This window comes from Tympanuchus pallidicinctus, unplaced genomic scaffold, assembly GCF_026119805.1.
Source record: "Tympanuchus pallidicinctus isolate F22 unplaced genomic scaffold, pur_lepc_1.0 scaffold5, whole genome shotgun sequence".
Lineage (NCBI taxonomy): Eukaryota > Metazoa > Chordata > Aves > Galliformes > Phasianidae > Tympanuchus > Tympanuchus pallidicinctus.
Genome location: NW_026294769.1, coordinates 18,776,889 through 18,797,169, shown reverse-complemented (window position 1 = coordinate 18,797,169; position 20,281 = coordinate 18,776,889). Strand labels below are relative to the sequence as shown.

The 20,281-nt window shown below is 44.2% G+C and overlaps 1 long non-coding RNA gene and 1 other non-coding gene across 2 annotated transcripts; one reads left to right on the top strand and one right to left on the bottom strand.

The window, feature by feature from the left end:
* Positions 1 to 2,423: 2,423 nt before the first annotated feature.
* Positions 2,424 to 10,410, top strand: LOC128091104 (uncharacterized). The gene is made up of 3 exons (XR_008211241.1): positions 2,424 to 2,598; positions 4,089 to 4,161; positions 8,746 to 10,410. It is a non-coding gene; the product is annotated as an uncharacterized LOC128091104 (long non-coding RNA).
* A 7,919-nt stretch (positions 10,411 to 18,329) lies between these two features.
* On the bottom strand, positions 18,330 to 18,402 carry TRNAV-CAC (transfer RNA valine (anticodon CAC)). Its single transcript has one exon. It is a non-coding gene; the product is annotated as a tRNA-Val (tRNA).
* Positions 18,403 to 20,281: the final 1,879 nt, after the last annotated feature.

Genomic DNA, 20,281 nt, shown 5'->3' with positions numbered 1-20,281 from the left:
AAGATCCTTTCCCCCCTCCCAGCACCCCTTTCCAAGCAATTAGCACACTGAAATATAGGCAGGAAACAGGATGGTGATGTCAAAACTGGGACACATGAAGTCTGTTGCCTTTTTGCAAGGCTTTGCACCATATGGATCAAACTGACTGAGAGCAGTTTTTGCATCTTTCTCTTCCCTATGGAGACCTGCCTCCACTGCAGCTTTGGTTACTGCCCCAAGCTGCCTGCTTTACATAGAGCCATAGCATCACACGTATCCTAAGCTGGAAAGGGCCATTAAGATCGTAGAATCACAGAATAGTTTGGATTGAAAGGGACCTCAAAGCCCGCCCAGCCCCCACCTCCTGCTGTAGGTAGGGCTGCCCCCACCAGCTCAGGCTGCCCAGGGTTCCATCCCACCTGGCCTTGGGTGCCTGTAGGGATGGGGCATAGGGTCCTTGAGTCCAACTGCTGGCTTCACACAAGACCACTAAAAATTCAAACCCTGAGTCTGAGAGCACTGTCCAATCCATGGGGAATCAAATCATGAGTGGCCACAGCCACCAACGCTAGGTCTGGCTGTAGGGGTTTGCCTGGGGCTGCAGGGTTCTCCCTCACAAATGGGATGTCTGAGATGTCCATGGGCTACATCAAAGGAGTGCTGCAGAAGAAGAAGTGAGGCTGTACCTGGCAGCAAGCATTTCATATGGGAGAAGTGAAAGGGGCTGCGGTAGTACTTGTGTTCCTCCTACTTCTCTCTGCCCTTGGGGGAAGCTGCCAAACTAAGCTCCAGACAGTGGCTCAGAGAAACTAGGTTGCTCAAAAACACCTGAGAAACGTGGAAAATGTTTCTGTTTGAAGTCACTTGTCTTTTGGAGCAAAGCAGAGCAAAGAAGAAAGACAGCTGGTGACATATCCAGTGCAGTGCCAGCACCGCTGAGCCTCGCTTAATCGGCCAAATTTTAAATTGCTTTCAATCTGGTCTGGATCTCACTGGCAAATCTGGGGAAGCAATTTAAAACTTAGAAGAAGCCAGAGAAAGATGCAGGTCAGACAATACATGTTGGGATTTCCAGTTGTGACCAGATACGCCTGTACTGGAAAGACAGGGGGAAGCCGTGTAATATGTGTCCCCACATAGGACTTGCAGGTGGAATGGATGAGCAAACATCTAAAATACCTTCAGATGTAGGTGGTCATCCATAAACCAAGCCTGGGTGTGCTCTTGAGCTAGTAGTAATACCCTAGATAGTAGTACCCTGGTATATAATAATTAGATATGTATTTATTACATATTATATAAATTAATAATTGTATGGTAACTATTGAGTCACGGCCTGAGCCACTGATTGAGCACCTGGGGAAAGGACCCAGTCAGCCCTGGGAGCACAGGTGAAGGCAATTCAGCTGTGTGACTGGAAGGGATGGAGCCTGGCTGCACCTCTCTTAGACCTCATTTAAGGGCTGACTGCTGCTGGGGAAGGATCTCTTTCTGGAGATATCTCCTTGGTGAAGCTTTCTCCAGTGAGCCTGGAACATGATACGGGTGAGTAATCTTCTTCTCTTCCTTTATAGCACCTCTCTATATATCACGCCTTTGTCGTAACACTTTTCCCATTGTATTGATCTGTCCCATTGCCACAATAGCATATACATTATGTATTTTGTTTAATGTTTTTTAATGTTATTTCTACCTAAAATGTTGTCCTTCAAACTCGCAATTGAAAGCTGAGCAAGTGAAGCAGAGTGTTGCAGTGTGAGGAGGGTGTCATTGAGGGCAGGAGAAAAGGTGAAGGTGGGAGGAAAATGCCTGATGTTTCCTCACACAAGGTTTTAAGAGACAAAAACCTCTGTAAGGCTTTTCTCTTTGTTTCTTGATGTTTATTGAGATTTGCCCTCTGAGTGCCTCATCTGATGTTCTGACTCTGCTTTTCTGAATCCATGTGGCTGGGAGGATACATAATACCAAGTCACCCAAATGCCTCTTCCCAAATTGCCTACTTATCCCCATACTGGCTCTGTGACTTTGTGATTGATCAACAAAAGGCAAGCAGCGCTAAGATTTTAAGGAGACCCCACTGACTTCAGCAGTTATGTTAGCAGCCATCACTGCTGTGAGGCAGGCCTAGCTCTGTAAGTACACCTGGGTAAGGTTATTTCCCTTTCTGAGGCCAAAACCAACCTTTTGTGGCAGTCAGTAAGCCTGCAATTAAGCCACTGAGTAAATTGTGTTTTAGAAGCTGCAGCAACTTGTGGAATGAATTGCCAGACTGGATGTTGCCAGGCCTTTTTTCCTTAGTGGTCAAAGTTATGTGTAAGAAGAGAATAACTCAATGTAGGAGGACCACAAAATATGTTCACAGCATAACAGCAATTGAATGGCTAACCCAGCCCAGTGGATTTGTTGGGTTCACTTTCTTAATTGTTGTTATTTTTCCAGAGAGCCAATAGAATAGCAATATGCTGAGCTTCTAGCCTATGCTCTCCAGTTCTTTCACCTCCATCTTACTTTCAGTCAAAGTCAAGCACCATCTGTGGATAGCATTCTGTCCTGCTGTACCTGGAGGAAAGGCACCACAAAGCAGAGCTGGTTCCTGCTCTTGCCTGAGCTGTATTTAAGGTGGTGTTTCCTGTGCTTTAAAAGGGAGAGGTCCCCAGGAGTACATAAATATATTATAAAACAGCAGAACCCTCAATAATTAATTTTCAGCAAGGAAGAGTTTCTATTCCAACCAGAACAATGTCAAAAGCTCTTGGATTCTCACAGTCTGTAAGGGAGGAGCTGAGAGTATTCAGTCTAAAAGCTGTCATGAAAGAGCCTAAGCTGGTATGATCTCATCCTCATGCAGTGGCACTCTGAGTCTGGGGAAACATGCAATTTCCAGCAGTGTGTGTCAGTAATAGAAATACCAGCAGACCCCTTTTCACAGAATCACAGAATTGTAGGGGTTGGAAGGGACCTCCAGAGATCATCGAGTCCAACCCCCCTGCCAAAGCAGGTTCCCTACAGCAGGTCGCACAGGTAGGCATCCAGGCAGGTCTTGAACATCTCCAGAGAAGGAGACTCCACCACCTCCCTGGGCAGCCTGTTCCAGTGCTCCGTCACCTCACTGTAAAGAAGTTCCTGCGCACATTTGTGCGGAACTTCCTATGCTGCAGTTTCCAGCCGTTTCCCCTTGTCCTTCTGTCTTGCACTGCAATTGGAAATGGTCTTGCAAAGTGCCAGAATTACACCAGCCTGGGAAATCAAGACATTCTTTTCTATCAGCAGAGTAGTCTGCTCATGATGTTACTCCTTGCTCATATACGGCACATCAGTAGTTTGGGAAATTGAATGTTTTGAGTATACTGAGGCAGAAGGGTTGATGTAGAGCAGTATCAATATAGTACATACATGTATTGTGACCAGTTAAATAATTCCTTTGCTGAAGTACTAAAATATAAAGTGGTAGTCTCTAAATGAATAACTCTAATAACTCAGATCTGTACTCTGATAGCGATGGGACATGGGAGGACTGCTTTAAACTAAAGAGGGGAGATTTAGGTGAAATGTCAGGCAGAAATTCTTTACTCAGAGTGCAGTGAGGCGCTGGCACAGTTGCCCTGAGAAGCTGTGGAGCCCCATCCCTGGAGGGGCTCAAGGCCAGGTTGGATGGGGACCTGGGCAGCTGAGCTGTTGGGGGGCAGCCCTGCCCATGGCACAGGGTGGGGCTGGGTGGGCTTTGAGGTCCTTTCCTGCTCAAACCGTTCTGTGATACTGTGATTCACTCAAGTAACTCAAGCTGGGGCCAGAGGACTATTTTCATGTGAAATCTGGGTGGCAGAAGGTGGTGAGGCAGTTATCTTTGTGTAAGAAAGCTGTGGTGCCTGTAGCTAGTTTAAGAAACTAGCTATACTATAAACTTAAACTAGCTAGTTTAAGAAACTGTGGTGCCATAGCTAGTTTAAGAAAAGAACTAACATATGAGGAGATTTTTCTAGGGATGCAAAAATAAAACCCACACATGAGCAGGGAATCTGCCACAGTTGTAGTTATTATTAGTTCTTTTCTCCTCAGGAAGTGCATAGAATCTCAACTGAATGACTTATGAAATACCTGTGTTATTGCAGGCAGTTGTGTGTACACATGTGGGACACAACCACGGAGGAGCTGTGCTTCCTCATTGGCAAAACCCAGCAGCAGGTATGCAGCCACTCTAGACACAGCATGGATGTTATTTTGCTTTTTGATTGGGTTCAGTACCACTCTGACCCTGCAATTTGCTGTCATTGCTAATAGGTCTTGCCTGGCTGCAGTTTGGCACTAAGCTGGGCAGGTACAGCCCATGTGTCAGCATCTTTCTGCAAGTGCTTCCTTGGCTTGACTGCAGGCTACAGCCTCATAATACAAACAAAAGCTAGATGTCCCAGCTCCTACTCTTGCTGCTGAGGTTTGAGCCAGGAAGGTTTCACATGAGGCTGCCGTTTCCTCACCTCTTTTCCCAGAGGGTGTGGAAATAGGAGACAAGTTAGGCTTTTACTAAGGGTGCTGCCATTAAAAGGTGGTAATAAAAGCATAACAACTGTGTGACTGACAGCCAGAAGCAGATTTGCAGCCCGGTGGCAAGGACTGTACCCACAGTGACACATTATAACAGCTCTCTCACAACAGCCTTGTGGAAAAAGCCATCTCCTTCATACCAGTGGTCTGTGAGTTCCTATGGCAGCTGCTTTGCAGCTCACTTCAGCAAGTTTCCTCAGATTTCCCCAGTCTGAAATGCTGTGTGTTCCTATAATCAAGATGCCATTCATTGCTTGGAGGCATTTTTCATACATTATTTCATCATTTAGTCAATATGATGAATGTGGGGAGTGTTAGGAATCTGTGATAAGAGGTCTGGAAGTGGGCTTGTTTGCATTTAGTGCTATGATTAAAAAGAAACTCTTTGCTTGCGTAGGCAAGGAAGGTATTGAATTTCTTTAATCACAGAGATGATAAAAATTGATTTCTTTAATTTCCTCTGTCAAGGAAGGAATGACTGCTAGCACAAGCACAGGGTATGATCTATGCAGAAGATACAGTGTTGCTAGACAGAGCTGTTCTCATCACTTCCAAAATGAAGAGCAAGGAAGTTTGTGGCTAGGGGACAGAACCAAATATTTAGGAGATAAAATCAGTGTAGACTGTAAAATGAGAGATTTAATCAGTGCCTCACCTTGAAGACCTGGGTCTGGTTTTCTGTCTAGTATATCAAATCCAAAATTGAACATTTGAAGAGATTACATTTGGGTTCAGATGGTGCAGAGTTTGAAATTGCCTGGTTAGGGAGTATTCTCATTGCGAGCCTTGTTTCTGCCCTTGACAGAAGTACAGACCTTAGCAAGTAGATGGGATAATCACCAACCCAAATGATTAGTGGTTGGTTTGCAGTGGTTCAGGAGTTAGTCACTGTGGCTGCAGAGACACTACAGGTGTTACTGAGGACATTGGATGGATGGATGTCCTGTAGATGTGGGAGGAGCCTGCTCATCCAGAAGATGCCTGTGGTGCCTCTACCCACTGCGTGCACTGCCTTAGGTTTCCCTGCACATTTCCATTCTGAGGCCATGGAGGCCAGCCATTCCTTGGCAGAAATGTATTTGCAGAGCCAAGAACTCAAAGGAAATTTATTTTTGCAGAGCTTTCTTCTGCTTGGTGTGTAATTTCATTTCTGATCATGTTCAGAATGTTCCCTCTGAGTTGTTAGCATTTTGCTAGAATGTAACTTGCTGTTTTGCTGAGTACCTAGTGCTGAAGGAAAGGTTGGGAGCTGGGAGATCCGGGAGTATAATGTCCTTTATCAGGAGGCTGAGCAGCCTCCAAGCTTGGAATCATGCACAGCATGGGAAGACTTGCTTTTAAAGGCCTGATATGTCAAAAGCCAATGCTGGCTATTGGGCTAGGGGCTCCCAAGTTACCTGTAAGCTAAGGAACCATCAGTCACAAGACACAGCAGACTGAGGCCCACCCATGGAGACTGCTCCATTCCTGGAGGTTTGAACACCTCCAGGTAGGATGGGGCCCTGGGCACCCTGAACTAGTGCCTGATTTAGTGCTTGGCTACCCTACCCATAGCACAGGGTTGGAACTAGATGATCTTTGAGGTCCCTTCTAACCCAGGCTATTCTATGATTCTCAAAAAATTCTCATGCTTTAAATTGATGCCAGCAACAACAAAATTAGTAGGAAAGGACCCCCAAAATACCCGTAGTGGCAATACAGAGTTGTACAACCTTTTGTTATACAGTTGATATTCTTATCTAAGCATGCAGGACATAAATGACACAAATCCAGTAGGCAGGAGGGTGAACATATATCCCATGAAATCAGCATGCTCACTGGGCTGGGAGCTTGGCAGAGCTTTTCTGATGCCCCAGTGATGGCACCTCAGGGGGGCTGCGAGCACTCCAGGAGATTCATGGGCAGCTTCTTACATCAGTGTGCTCTTGTGAGCCAAACCCTGATTCATGCTTGCTGTGCAACCATTTAATCTGATTATGGGCTGGAAACACAGCTGTCAGGAAGGCAAGTTGTGATTTATAGATAAGTGATGGGGTTACAGAACTGTACAAGGAGAGTGAGGGAGACCCATGGGCACTACAACTATAGTGTGGATATGTCTTTGCCAGCTTTTTCCCCTGAAAGAGAGGAATAAGAGGGACAAAGAAGGAACTAGAATTTAGCATCACCTAAATATAGAGATCCTGTCCCAGCTGAGACCCAGGATCAGAGAGCCACTCCCTGCCAGAAAGAGATACTAAAACCCTACAGAAGTTGAAGTTAACGTTATGTTGCATATCTCCTTCTTGAAGACAATCCCCAATAGCTTTCTGACAGGACTTTTTTTTTTTTTTTTTTTTTCAAAGCTGTCCCAGCAAACTTCTGGTGGAAAAAAAACTACCAGTTATAACATCCATTTGATGTGAAAATTGTGGTGTATGGGCCCATTTCACAAGAAACCCTCAGCAGCCTCAAAATTCTCTCAAGCATTTGAAAGCTGACAGTACTTAGACAGAAACAAGGAAAATGGTTATCCAAAGGCATCCAATAAATCTGTAGCAGTGAGAGGAAGGGAAAGCTTGTGCTTTTTCTTTTTTTTTTTTCTTTTTTTTTTTTTCAAAATGTCTTTTCAGAGCTGAACCTTGAACATGTTAGTCTTTAAACAGCAGGAAAAATGTTAAATGATAAAATAATAGAACAATTACAAAATATTGAACCTTCTGCTCAGTAGATTCATGCACTTTTCAAAGCTATGGGAACTCTAAGAACAGGCAGGACTACCCCCTCACCCTTCAGCCCTAGGATGGCACCTGCCAGTGACTGCTACCCAATGTGGGCTGGGGGCATCAGGTTAAGAATAGAGATGCAGAGGAGAAGCCTAGAAGTGTTCACAGAAAAATAGAGCTGGAAGAGACCTCAAGAGATTCATTCCCTGTCCCAAGGCAAGGCCACTCTTGATGTCAGGCTGCCACCATGCCCACTGACCATGTTTCTCAGCCACACCTCCAGGGACAGTGACCCCACCACCTCCCTGGGCAGCCTTTGCCACTGCCTCACTGCTCTTTCTGAGAAGAAATTCTTCCTTATATCCAACCTGAATCTCTCGTGGTGAAACCTGTGGCCATTCCTTCTCATCCTATCTCTGTTACCTGAGAGAAGAGGCAGACCCCCCCCACACCTCACCACAACCTCCTTTCAGATCATGGTTGAGAGTGATAGGGTCTTCCCTGAGCTTCTTTTTTGCTAGACCCAGTTCCATCAACCACACACCCTAAGACTTGTGCCTACAGACCCCTTGCAGCATCACTGTCCATCTTTTGGTGTACTTCAGGGCCTCACTATCTTTCTTTGATAGATATTGTTCCAAGGCTCTTTGTTTGGGGGGGAGCTGAACCTTCCTAGGCAGCCCCTCTCACTGCTTGTTGCTGTCCACCATTAGGAAAAACTGCCTGCAAGCTGCCAGGGTCTCCCCAGGCCTGTCCTTCTCTGACCTCACAGATGGTTTTGTACGAGAAAAATGAACCACACCTGCTCTGTGCTGCTGCCAGGAGGGGAGGTTTCAGATGTTTAAGCATGGTCACAGCCCACACGCTTGGCAGTAGTTCAGCTCTGCTTGCTGCTGGCCACTTGTGCAAGCAAGCATCTGATACCAGACATCCATTGTATCAGGTGTAATGGAGAGCTGCTGGGAGGCATAGGGTAATGCAGAGAGTAGGCAGTGTGGGTGAAGCAGACCTTGCTTGGTTGTGGTGGGAACACTCTGTGCATAATAAAGAGGACTGAAACTTGTGCTGCTTGCAGTGAGGAGTGAATGGGTTGATTCAACTAAACAGCATCAAGCATCACCTGTTACTACTAGTTTTCATAAGCAAAGGAAGTACTTTAAGTAAGGGATTTTTAAATCCAGTAATCAAGCAAACAAAAGCCGGAGAATTTCATATCTAAGTCAGCCCACGTTAGGGAATGTGCAATGCTGAGCTGCGAGCACTAGAGCACTCCAACCAGCAGTGCACACAGATGATGCTGTGCTGTACTGCTGCATAGGAATGTCTCACTGTGAAAACTGAGGGAAGTCATAAAATAGCTGCATGTTGTTTATTTGCCTAACTGTCCCAGCAGGAGAAGGGCTTGAAATCTCAGGGAGGATAGGGTGGGAGAAAGGGAACACTACCCAAGATTGTGAAGTATGGACCAGCAGCCCCTGGAGAGAAAAACTCTCCTAATAAAATGTTTTGCTTGCCTCCCCAGTGTCACAGGAGAGTTTTGACAGGAGCAAAGTCTTTCTGTGTGTCAAGATGGTGGGTAAATCAAAGTGCTTGTTAAAACTTCTCTGAAACCTTTCCTGGATGTTACTTGGTGTGATTGCTTGGATGCTCCTGCAGCTGCTTGCTTCACAGGGTGCAATGCCTAGATTTCTGGGGAGATGCAAATAGTTTTTCCTCAGTAGTACATGGTGTGGTGGAGATACTGAGGTCCTGCTGTGAGTGACCACTTCAGCCTCTCAGTGTTGGGCTGAGAATATACTGCTCACCTTGCCATGGCCAGCTGCGGTCAGCACTCTGGAGCATCAAACCTAAATGCTTCCAAGGTGGAGAAATGAAGCCCTCAGCTTTCAGTGCCTGCAAGGCTCTTGTCTGGAATGTTTTCATCGTGTTTTCACTCCTGCCTGCCTGCACTCCTCACCTGAGCTTCACCAGGACCTGTGTGCTCCAGGTACCAGGTACCACACCATGCTGCATCAGGAGCACTGCTCTGCAAGCACTTCCATTTCTGGAGACAGTCACAGCAGCATATGGTTTGGGAAACAGAGCTTTTTTTAAACAAATAACCACATCCCTCCTCCAGCTGAGCTATTGGAGCAGCCCAGCTAAACTCTGCTCCATCTGCATTAAGCGTGGGAGCTCTGCAACTGCACAATAAGGAATCTCTAATGATAAGATACATTAAAAAAGCATATTGGAGGTGAGATCAAAATAACTTGAAATTGGAACACTCTAAAACTTGGCAGAGAATCTGCTTAGAAAGTTTATGTGGCAGGGAGGAGTGTGATTCCTCAAATGCTGAGGATTAAATTTCCAAAATTACGGCAGGGCTATGCAGTAACAGCTCCATAATATTTTGATTCAGAAGGAAGCAAATAAGGTACTGCAGGATGTTGCTGCAGTAGCACACTCCTTGACAACATCTTCTTTAAAGAAAAAAGGATGCTTAAAGATATGTAGGGGCAGAATTTGATGTACGTTTCCTAGAACTTCTTCCCTTGGTACCATTTTCCACCTGAATCTATCCAACAACAATCTATGTTAACGGAAACCCACCTGTAGCCAAGCAGAAAATCTCCTGTTTAAAACTGTGAGAGCCAGCAGTGGTTTCTTTGGGATCTAACCAGTCTGACATGCTTTTCTCCCTCGCTTTCATAAGATTTCTCTATGCCTCATTTCTGGTCAACTCCATTAATTCAGCATGCACCTTTCCCTGCCCTCGGTTCTCGAACAGTGATGTGCAGTGGTCTCTAAATGTTAGCAGAGAACGACCTGGTTTTTAAGGCTCCGTTTCTGACACTTGTGGTGTTCAGGACATTTGAGGCTGGGGTTTAAGATGCAGCCATAACAGGAATCCAGGAACTGTTCTTGCTTTGCAGGCTAGCTAGTCCTTGAAGTCAGGTTGCTGGGTTCAAGTAGCACTCTCTGTTCCTCAGCAATGCTGAAATTCAGAACAGGGTTATATTCCTGACCCCTTCATTATACAATTTGTAAAATCAGACATAATGACAGATATTTTGTGATACTTTGTATCTGGCATCTGGTCCTCCCACAGACTCTGGTAACTTAATGTAACTCCATAGCTTTGCCATATTTTTCTCCCTATGTGTTCACATTGCCAAATGTTATATGTCACCAGTTAGCAAGTAAAACCACTCACATCTAAATGGTATTCCAGCAGACTGCCTTCCAATCCAAAACAAATATTTGGTTTATTCCTGTCACTATAAAAATTTCTTCTACCAACTACTAATCTACTTGTAGTAGGTCACTAGAAAACACACACAGGTTACCAATTATATTATCTTGATATCATCCTCTAAGGAGAAAGCATCCCTGAAATTAACTTTAGCAATCCTGAATTCCTCAAGAACGTTGTTACAGTGATAAAGAAGTTGCAGAGGAAACAAAGAGAAAGGACATTACTTTTCAGAATTACGTGCTGTCATGAATGCAGACACAATATAAGGTAGTAAGTGGAGTAAAGTGGAAATCTTTCACAAAGATCTCAGAAACTGTTGTGAAACTAGTTACAGTGAGTTACTTGTGTGATCCTGGTTGGTTATTCATAATGGACAGGCTGAATGAAAAGAGGAGAGGAGAGGATGGTTGCACCCAGAGTGCAGATTTGGTATGTCCTCTGATGGCATTGAGACCCCAATCTAGTCAAAGCTCCTCAAAGATCGTAGATGCCCACTTTTCACCAGTTTCATGCACACCTAATGTCCCCCTGCTGACTCCCAAAGTGGGCAACGAATATCCCGACACCTCTCAGACCTGGGGCTTCTTTCAGCATAACCAGGTGTCCCCAGGCAAAAATCTCTTTATGTGGGCCCTCTAAGGGTGCCATTTACCCTGCTGCTGGCACCAGTGCTCACCTGTTCTCACCAGGATCTCTGTGATGGAGCTCAGAGTAGCTGGCTGTCCTGGGTGTCCTCATGGAATTCCCAGCATATGCACCAGTGTGTGGTTTGGCACAGCACAAGCAGCTCTTGCCCCTCTTGCAGTTCTAGGCATTAACTAGCAACATGTTCAGAATACTTTCAGTGCTTCCAGACAGTAGCTGTAGGTTCCTGCAGAGGATGCCTGGTGGAGTCTGCAGTCCCATCCATAAAGGGATGGATGTAACTTGAAGTTAATGAATGTCACAGATGCTTAGCATCACTCACACAAGCTAAAGAATTAATTCCTACCAACGTCTTCATTTATAGCGTCTCTGGATATTTATCAAAGGAAACACATTGTTGAGTCAATTGAAATAAGGACAGAAAAAAAGAGGTGTTTAGTCCAATTAAAACATGAATGATACTGCTGTGGCTAATGAACGTGAAAAGAGGAACTGAGTGTAATGATATCAAAGTCAGCTTTACAACCACATGAGTCACCATCCCTGGAGGTTTGCAGATGACACAGGTGTGGCACTAGAGGATATGGCTAATAGGCATGGTGGTGATGGGTTCATGGTGAGGCTAAATGATCCTGATGGTCTTTTCCAACCTTTGTGATTCTGTAGTTCTGAGGACAAATGTGGAGTCGCTGCAGTGCAAACTACTCACCAGCTACGCACCCTGGTGCACACATCTTCCAGCTTTGTAGCAAACTCCTTGTGCGCACTCAGGACAGTGCTAACAGGAGCATCTCAATACTTCCCCAGTATTCAGTCTGGTGAACTGCTGCAGCAAATTTCCTCTACTTCTGTCACTGATCTTCTTTTGCCACAACCAGGAATGTGCTCAAAAATGAGCATTGTTTAATCATGCTCAGTCCGTGGGCATTGGATGTCTGCCTGAGTTCACAGAGCATCCATTGCTATAGCCATGCTCCTGCTCCAGAAAGAAGCTGCTGTCTTGTAAGAGTCACAGCTCTCACAAAGGCATTTCACATGAGATGAGAAATGCCTTCCTTACTGTCTGCCACATTATCTGAACAAAGATATATTCGTTTTATCTTGCATTTTGATTTGATGAGCTGTAACATCTCAGCATGACTTTTTTTTTGGTAACTCTTGACAATTTTTTTTTTTCAATCTAAATTAAGGCCTACAAGGTCTAGAAGCAAAAAAGTCACATGATGGGTATTACAGAAAGGCTGATGATCATCAGCTGCCCTTCTTAGAGCAAACAGACACGAAGGCCTTGTGAATAAGATAGGCTTTTGTTCTGTGAAGAAACAGGAAATTCTGTCTCACCTGTCTTATCACTTTAAAATCCAATTTTTGGGACAGACTCAGTAAGAAATGTCCCATTTTTCTGCAACAACCAGAAGTGAATTGGATCTCACCTCCCCCAAGCAAGAGTTCCTTTGAGTCACAACTCTAAAACAGACCATAAATTTTTCAGCAAAGCTTCATGAGTCATAAACTCTATGGGAAAGATTCATTCAGCCAGAGCTGGTAATTACATATATCCGTCAGCAGCTCCCAGTCCCGGGGCCTAGGAGAGGAGCCTGCAGCTCCGTGTAGGGGTACATGGTGGGCAAGTACAGGCTGCAAGCACCTCTGTTCTCCTTCCTGAGGAACAAAAGCAGCCTCAGCATCCTGTTGGATCCACAGAATCTGGAAGGAGCAAGAGTTAAGCTCATCTCAGCCCTCTGATACTCTGCTGTAACAAAGATGTGCCACCAAGAGAGTTGATGTGAAGTGGACTTATCAGGATGTACAGATTTAGGCACATAATTTATTTCTGTTTCACAGAATCACTGAGTCATAGAATCATAGAATCACAGAATGGCTTAGGTTGGAAAGGACCTCAAGGCCCACCCAATATCATGGGCAGGGCTGTCCCCCACCAGCTCAGCTGCCCGGGGCCCCATCCAACCTGGCCTTGAGCACCTCCAGGGATGGGATATCTTGCAGTACTAACCTGAGTATTTCTGTGAAGACACACTTTTATTCTATATAACAGAACAATCCCCATGAAGTAACTGAGACAAAACAAACAAACAGAAACAACTTATTTTTACTACTTTCTTTTAATGGAGAGCTTAATTAGAGTGGTCTGGAATAAGCAACTCAGCATCTCTGCCACGGTCCATTGTGAAGTCACCGTGGATATGAGCTCATAAGTTGGGCACTTGTGTTTGCCTTCAAGGAATAAATGCCCTCTAAATGCGATCTGCCACCAAAACAAATAGGTTTTCAGCTCCTGCTTTTCAGTGATAGCAAGAGCAAAACTTTCTCAAAAAAAAAAAAAAGCCAAAAATAACAAAAAAGAAAAAAAAAAAAAAACACAACAAAAAGACAAAACCTGAGGAAAGCCTCACAGAAGTAAGTAATACTGCAGGACAAGCTGCTTGATGAAATAGAGAGTGATGGCAGGAGAGGGGCCTTTGGGACTGTGTACAAGTGCAGCTCTCCATTCCTCTCCAGTATCAAATAATACCAGAATAATTGTGTCATAATACAAAAGCAATACACAATACACACATGCCAGAAGAATAAGATCATGACCTCCAGTCACAGTTGCAGAGGAGACAATGCTTTTCTTAGGGTTTTGAAACAATTAACCTTCAAGGTCCTAATAATCAGCTTCAAGTAATGTCACATTCCCTATTTCCTTTCCCCTTCCAAATCTTCACTGTATGTTAAGTATCATGACTGGTATTTTTGTTGGTATGGATTTCTTGCTAGTTCCTCTGACTAGATGTGTCTTCCACCAGGGAAGATCTCATCTCATCTGAAAAGACAGCTTTTCTACAAACATCAAAAGAGAAAGCCCCATCCTCCAGAAAAGCCAATTCTTGCAGCATGGCTGTTGAATATGTAGCCCAGCAATACACAAGTCTTGAAAGTGGCACAAAGGATCTCTGAGAACACTTCAAACTGATTAATTCTGCAGGGTAGCACAGAACAAATAGTTCTACCTTTAGTTCTACCAGGCCTCTCTCTGACCTTTCCAGAGACTGTTTATCTGTGCTTGAATAGACAAATTTGAACACAAATAGCATGATGACCAAAGCATAACCACATTCCTTAAGCAGTTCTGCCATCATTAAAGATGCCACCATAGACCTTTTAAGAAATGTCTCTTTCTGTTAGAAAAAATACTAACATCAGCAGTAGTGATTGATCTAAAATTAGTGATCTGATTGAAAAAAAATTAGGTTACTGTGGTCTTTGTAAACAATGATGAGACATGGACCAGCCCTGCAGCAGGTCCCAGGCTGTAGGTGATGTAGGCTGTGCTGTCACAGCAGTTGACACAAACACCACAGCAGCTCCAGGCTGTGAAACACACTCAAAGTAAAAATACCCTTTCTACAGAGCCAGAATGCTGGGATTGCGTGCAGCCTCAGCAAGTTTGTGGATGACACCAAGCTGTGAGATGCAGACAACACACCTAAGGGATGGGATGCCGTGCAGGGGGACCTAGATAGGCTCCAGCAGTGGGCCCGGGTGAGCCTCATGAGGTTCAATGAAGCCAAGTGCAAGGTCTTGTACCTGGGTCGTGGCAACCCCCATTACCAATACAAGCTGGGAGATTAAAGGATTGAGAACTGCAGTGCTGAAAAAGATTTTGGGAAACTGGTGGAGGGCAAGCTGGACATGAGCCAGAAGTGTGCCCTTGCAGCCCTGAAAGCCAACCATAGCCTGGGCTGCGTCGAAAGAAGCGTGGCCAGCAGGGTGAGGGAGGTGATCCTGAGCCTCTACTGTGTGATGGTGAGCCCTCACATGGAGTACTGCATCCAGATATGGAGTCCTCAGTACAGGAGAGGCATGGACCTGTTGGAGTACGTCCACAGGAAGGCCATAAAAATGATCCAAAGGATGGAACACCTCTCCTACAAGGACAGGCTGAGAGAGCTGGGACTGTTCAGCCTGGAGAAGGGAAGGCTGCAGTGTGACCTGAGAGCAGCCTTTCAGTATCTAAACGGGGCTGTAAGAAAGACAGGGAGAAAGACACTTTAGAAGGTCTGCTGTAACAGGACAAGGGGAAATGGTTTCAAATTAAAAGAGGAGAAATTTAGACTCAATTTAAGGAAAAACATTCTTATAATAAGGGAAGAGAAGCACTGGCACAAATTGCCCAGAAGGTTGTGGATGTCCCATCTCTGGAGACACTCAAGGTCAGGCTGGATGAGGCTCTGAGCAACCTGATGTAGTTGTAGGTGTCCCTGTTCATTGCAGGGGAGTTGGACTGGATGACCTTTAATGGTCTCTTCCAACTCAAACATTTCTATGATTGCATGCTCACCAAAAGTACTTAAGTTGGTAGTTGCAACATCAAGGGGATGCTGTTTTCCAGTTCTTGCTGAAAAACTTACTGAAATACTTTGGTGCTTCTGAAGAACATCTGGGTATATTACAAAGACCCAATATGCACGTGTAGGTGAAATATTAATTGCTTATGTTTTAAGCCATACTGGATGTATCTAGCATTCTCGCACTATGAAAGCAGAGGAAATGTAAGCAATTACAGGCAAACTGAGTTGCTCCATCTGCATTCCTCTTAGAAGTTTTTTTCTGTTTCAAAGTGATGTGACATTTTTGGGTTACACTTCAGGAGCTCAGTGCGGGCTCCTGGCTTTGTACTGCCGCTCCAAACAAGCAGCAATTCAATTATGCACCCGCCCACCCCTTTTCCAAAACTAAACCCTCTCAGGTCCGGAACTCTCTTCAGTGCAGGTTTTAAATAGAAAGGATAAGTAGGATAAAGCTGGTTGCGGGAGCTACTTTCTTTTTTTTTCCCTCACAGTGATTCCCCCGACCTGGGCAGACTCTCAGGTTCCTGGCGCTTTTCTCCTGTTGGGAGACTCTAATCTCCAAGTGCTCTATAAATGATCAGGGGTGGGAAATGGAGACAAGTCTGTGTCAAGGAGCTTTCCTCCCCAGTTTTGGGTCCATCTATTACAGTGCTGTAATGTGGTGACTGTGACAGCCATTGCCTTAATACAAGGGCTCCATCTCAAATGTTATACTAAATGAAAGGGCCTGTTTTGCTGAAGTACAGTTGTTTCAAAACATTATAAGGCTGTACATTTTATACAGGAATATATAAGGGATACTCCTGGTAAGCATTTTTGCAGAGAAGTTGACAAGCTTATTGGTATTCTTTTACTGCACAGTGTTTCCTTAATACTTGGAATAAGTTCACTTTTATTCAGTACCTGTACTGGTTGCCTAAAATCTGGATTTTGTTTTCTGAAAAGCTGGTTTGCATACAGAGAATTTATCTCAGCATCTTCACTCCTATCAGAGCAAGTGGTGTAAAGTTTTTGAAAGTGGAAAATTTTGTTTCTCACAAATATGAAGGCACCTTCTGGTGGGTGTTCTGGAGAGCAGTTGTTATGAAAGTTAGAAGTGAGAGCTGACTTCAAATAGTTTGGCAACTCTGAGTAAAATGAAAAGTACTTCTCAGTCTTAATGTTGGAATGGTAGTATTTCACTGGAAGGCTGTGTTCCTCCAAGAATTGGTGTGATGCATGCAGACATTCGTTATGTCTGTCTGTCACTCAGAAAGCAGCTGCTTTCCATTATTTAATGCAGATGCTATACAAATAGTTCTGCAGTATTTCCCCTTGCGAGGATCACCGTGCTCCTGCTGTGCAGCCTGAGCTCAGCTGTGGGCAACTACACGCTGGCTTCTGAAGGCCACTTGCAAAGAGGACTTCAGGATTCCGTGCCCTCAATGGGAAGCTGTCTCCAGCATTCAAAAGCTCTGAAAAATGCAACCTCTGCTATGAGACAGGACAGTAATCTGCAAGGGACTACAACTCATTTCTTCATAAACATCATGATTTAGAGTCCCTGCCAATAGCACATGCATTCTGCTTGGGTTTAAGTCATCTTCTGGTGTTCCTTTTCATCACTTTCTCTTTGCTTTCCAGCTTAGTTTTCCAACATGTCTCTCCTTACTCAGATCAAAAGGATTAACAGAGCTAAAAAGCTTACGTAAACCATTCATTATATTTGGAGCAAGTTGCGGTGCCTGTGCTGTGGATGTTGTAACCACTCTGTGTAAAGGACAAGCTCTGGACCAGCTCATTACTTTTTTCAGCTGAGTGCAAATCCCCTACCTATTTTGAAAAAGGTTAGGGTTGAAATCCTCTTTAGCAGATCACTGTGAGTGGGATTTATCTCGACTAATTTTATCCATCTTAGAGTTACGGGAACAGCCTAAGATCTCACTAATCTCAAGGAGCAGAGTGGAGGAACTTGGGATCCCAAATACGAATTGTTTCATTGTCTATGAAACAATTACATTACCTAAGGAGCACAAGTGAGCAGGGTTAAGTGGATACTCAGCAATTAGGAAAGTGAACCAAACCCCAGCAAGTCTTTGCATATTGCCTTCTGTCTGCTGCAGCAAACAACAGCTTCACTCCAGAGTATCACTTGGGCAGGTCTGACAGGCTGTGCTCAGTAGAGAGTAGTGATATAATAACATATATTGTCTAGACTGTTCCACCCCCTTCATTTTCAGAGGAGGACCTGAAGCCACATTACTCCCAGAATCGCACAGAAGGTACAATGGGGCAGTTCCCATCTTACTCACATAACTCAGGGAGTATAATGCTTCTCAGAGCATGCTGCAAATGGGAATTGAGTGACATTTGCTCTCAGCCCATTGTGGGTTTAATTCCCATGGATTTTATGTAAGCAATTACCAACACTAGTTATCCCATGATATTAGGCAGTGTCACCGGAAGATGTTTCTGGGTGTTCAGAATGTTTAGTAGAATGTTGAAGTCCTCTGTTATGAATGAAATAGTCTTAATGTACCAACACAAGACCCCCCACACCCCCATTAAAAAAAAAAAAAAGAAGAAGAAATATTTGGCTGTGACAGGACAGTGTTATTCTCTTGCACTGCCTCCAGTTTTTTAAAAGTATTAGAACATAACATAGCATAACAGAATAGAAGCAAATAGAAACACAGAATGATTTGAGCCAGAAGAGATCTCAAAGCCCACCCAGCCCCGACTCGTGCTGTGGGCAGGGCTGCCCCCCACCAGCTCAGCTGCCCAGGGCCCCATCCAACTTGGCCTTGAGCGCCTCCAGGGATGGGGCACCACAGCTCATCTGTGCAGCTGTGCCAGAGCCTCACTGCACTCTCTATGCAAAATTTCCACTGTTTCCACCTGGGATCGAACCAGGGACCTTTTGCGTGTGAGGCAAACGTGATAACCGCTACACTATGGAAACCTGGCTCTTGTGAAGTTTGGCTCCATTCACTTCAGAATGACATGGATACGAAGTGGAAGAGTAACTGCGCACAGCTTTGGTGGTATGGGGACAAAGCAACATCACCCTGCACAGTTTTCCTGGTGACTTTTACATTTGACTGGATGTCAGACATGACAGACTAGATAGATCTGAGTAGAGTGGAATGGAATGGAATGGTATAGGATATGGGATGGGATGGGATGGGATGGGATGGGATGGAATGGAATGGAATAGAATAGAATAGAATAGAATAGAATAGAATAGAATAGAATAGAATAGAATAGAATAGAATAGAATAGAATAGAATAGAATAGAATAGAATAGAATAGAATAGAATAGAATAGAATAGAATAGAATAGAATAGAATAGGAGGATTTTACAAAGATCATGAAGTCTAACTGCCCAACCATGTCAGGGCTCACCAAAAGTTAAAGAACAATAATGAGGGAATTGTCCAAATGCCTCTTGAGCACTGGCAGGCATGGGGCATCAATTACATAGGAAACCTGTTCTAGTGTTTGCCTACTCTCATGGTTAAGAAATTCTTCCTAACATCCAGCTATTCCATCAGCACTATACCTCTTAAGTGATGCACAGAGTGACACCACATTGCTCTGTGTGTGAATTTCCATACTAACTGATAATTCACCTGAGAATTGCTGAAGCTCTGTTTTATCCAAAAGGATGAGATGCAAGAGGGCTTATCTGTGGCCTATAATGATAAAGCAGATCATAATCCTCCAAAGGAGGAGGGGAAACAAAACCAAAATATCAGTTCCTATCCTTTAAGTTACTAAAGTTTTGTCTGGCTTTGTACAGGTAATTGCAATTGCCACTTGTTTCCTGGAAATTCTTAACATTAGCACCTGTTAATTTTTATGCATATGAAAGTATCTAATACATTTTCTTTGCCATACGTGCTGCCAAGGGTCTGCTGCAAACACACCATTATGCTGTTAAGAATCTCTGACTGCAATGAGTGATGACAAAGTGATTTCAGCTTCTCTGAAACACACCTTTGGATCAATGGGTGTTGGGGATGGGATGGGGAAAGAGGTGATATTAAGAAAGAAAGAAAAAAAGCCAGAACAAAACATGGAATCATTCTTAGGGTCGCATTCAAAGACTTATTGCTGTGAAATTCTTAGCATGTTAATTTGTATTCAAAAGGTACCTGGAAACCCCTTGTGATTTTCCTGTTAGTGAAGAACGGAGTGTAAGCATCACATGGGTACCACTAACAAAGGCTCGATGGGAAGAGGTTTTGTACCGCAGTGGCTAAGCATTAGTCATACTTGCAAATTCTTCCTTCCACACGTTAAAAGTCTGCAGAGACAAAGATTTGTGCCCTCGACATTTCTGAAATCCATCAATCTCTGTTGGTACTGAATGGACCCCTTGAAGTGGAAATGCTTTCTGCCCACACAAGTACCGCAGCACCGCATGGAGCGTCCCGCCAGCGGATGTGTTACAGCATGCTTTGCAAGGAACGTTCTCCGGAGGTAACAGACAAAATATAGTGCTGGTATCCAATATTGCTTAAAGCTCACTTTCTACAGGAAAGCAAACTCCTCCTCCTTTCCCAAAACAAAAGCACCATTTAAAGTTACATTATTGCCAGGAACAAGGAGGACAGTGTACTTTCTTTTTATTGCCATTTAAGGGTAGCAACGCTTGTCTAGCAAAGCTTGTCTATTAACTTCCATCAATGAGTATGGACAGTATATCTGCGCTGCTTTCCCATATTCCAGTGACATATATCTATTTCTTTTTCCCTACAGACAACATATGCTATGAAGTATGGTAGGTTCTAATACTGTATGAGGCTGTGCAGGTCATGTACAATTAAGCTGTGGCC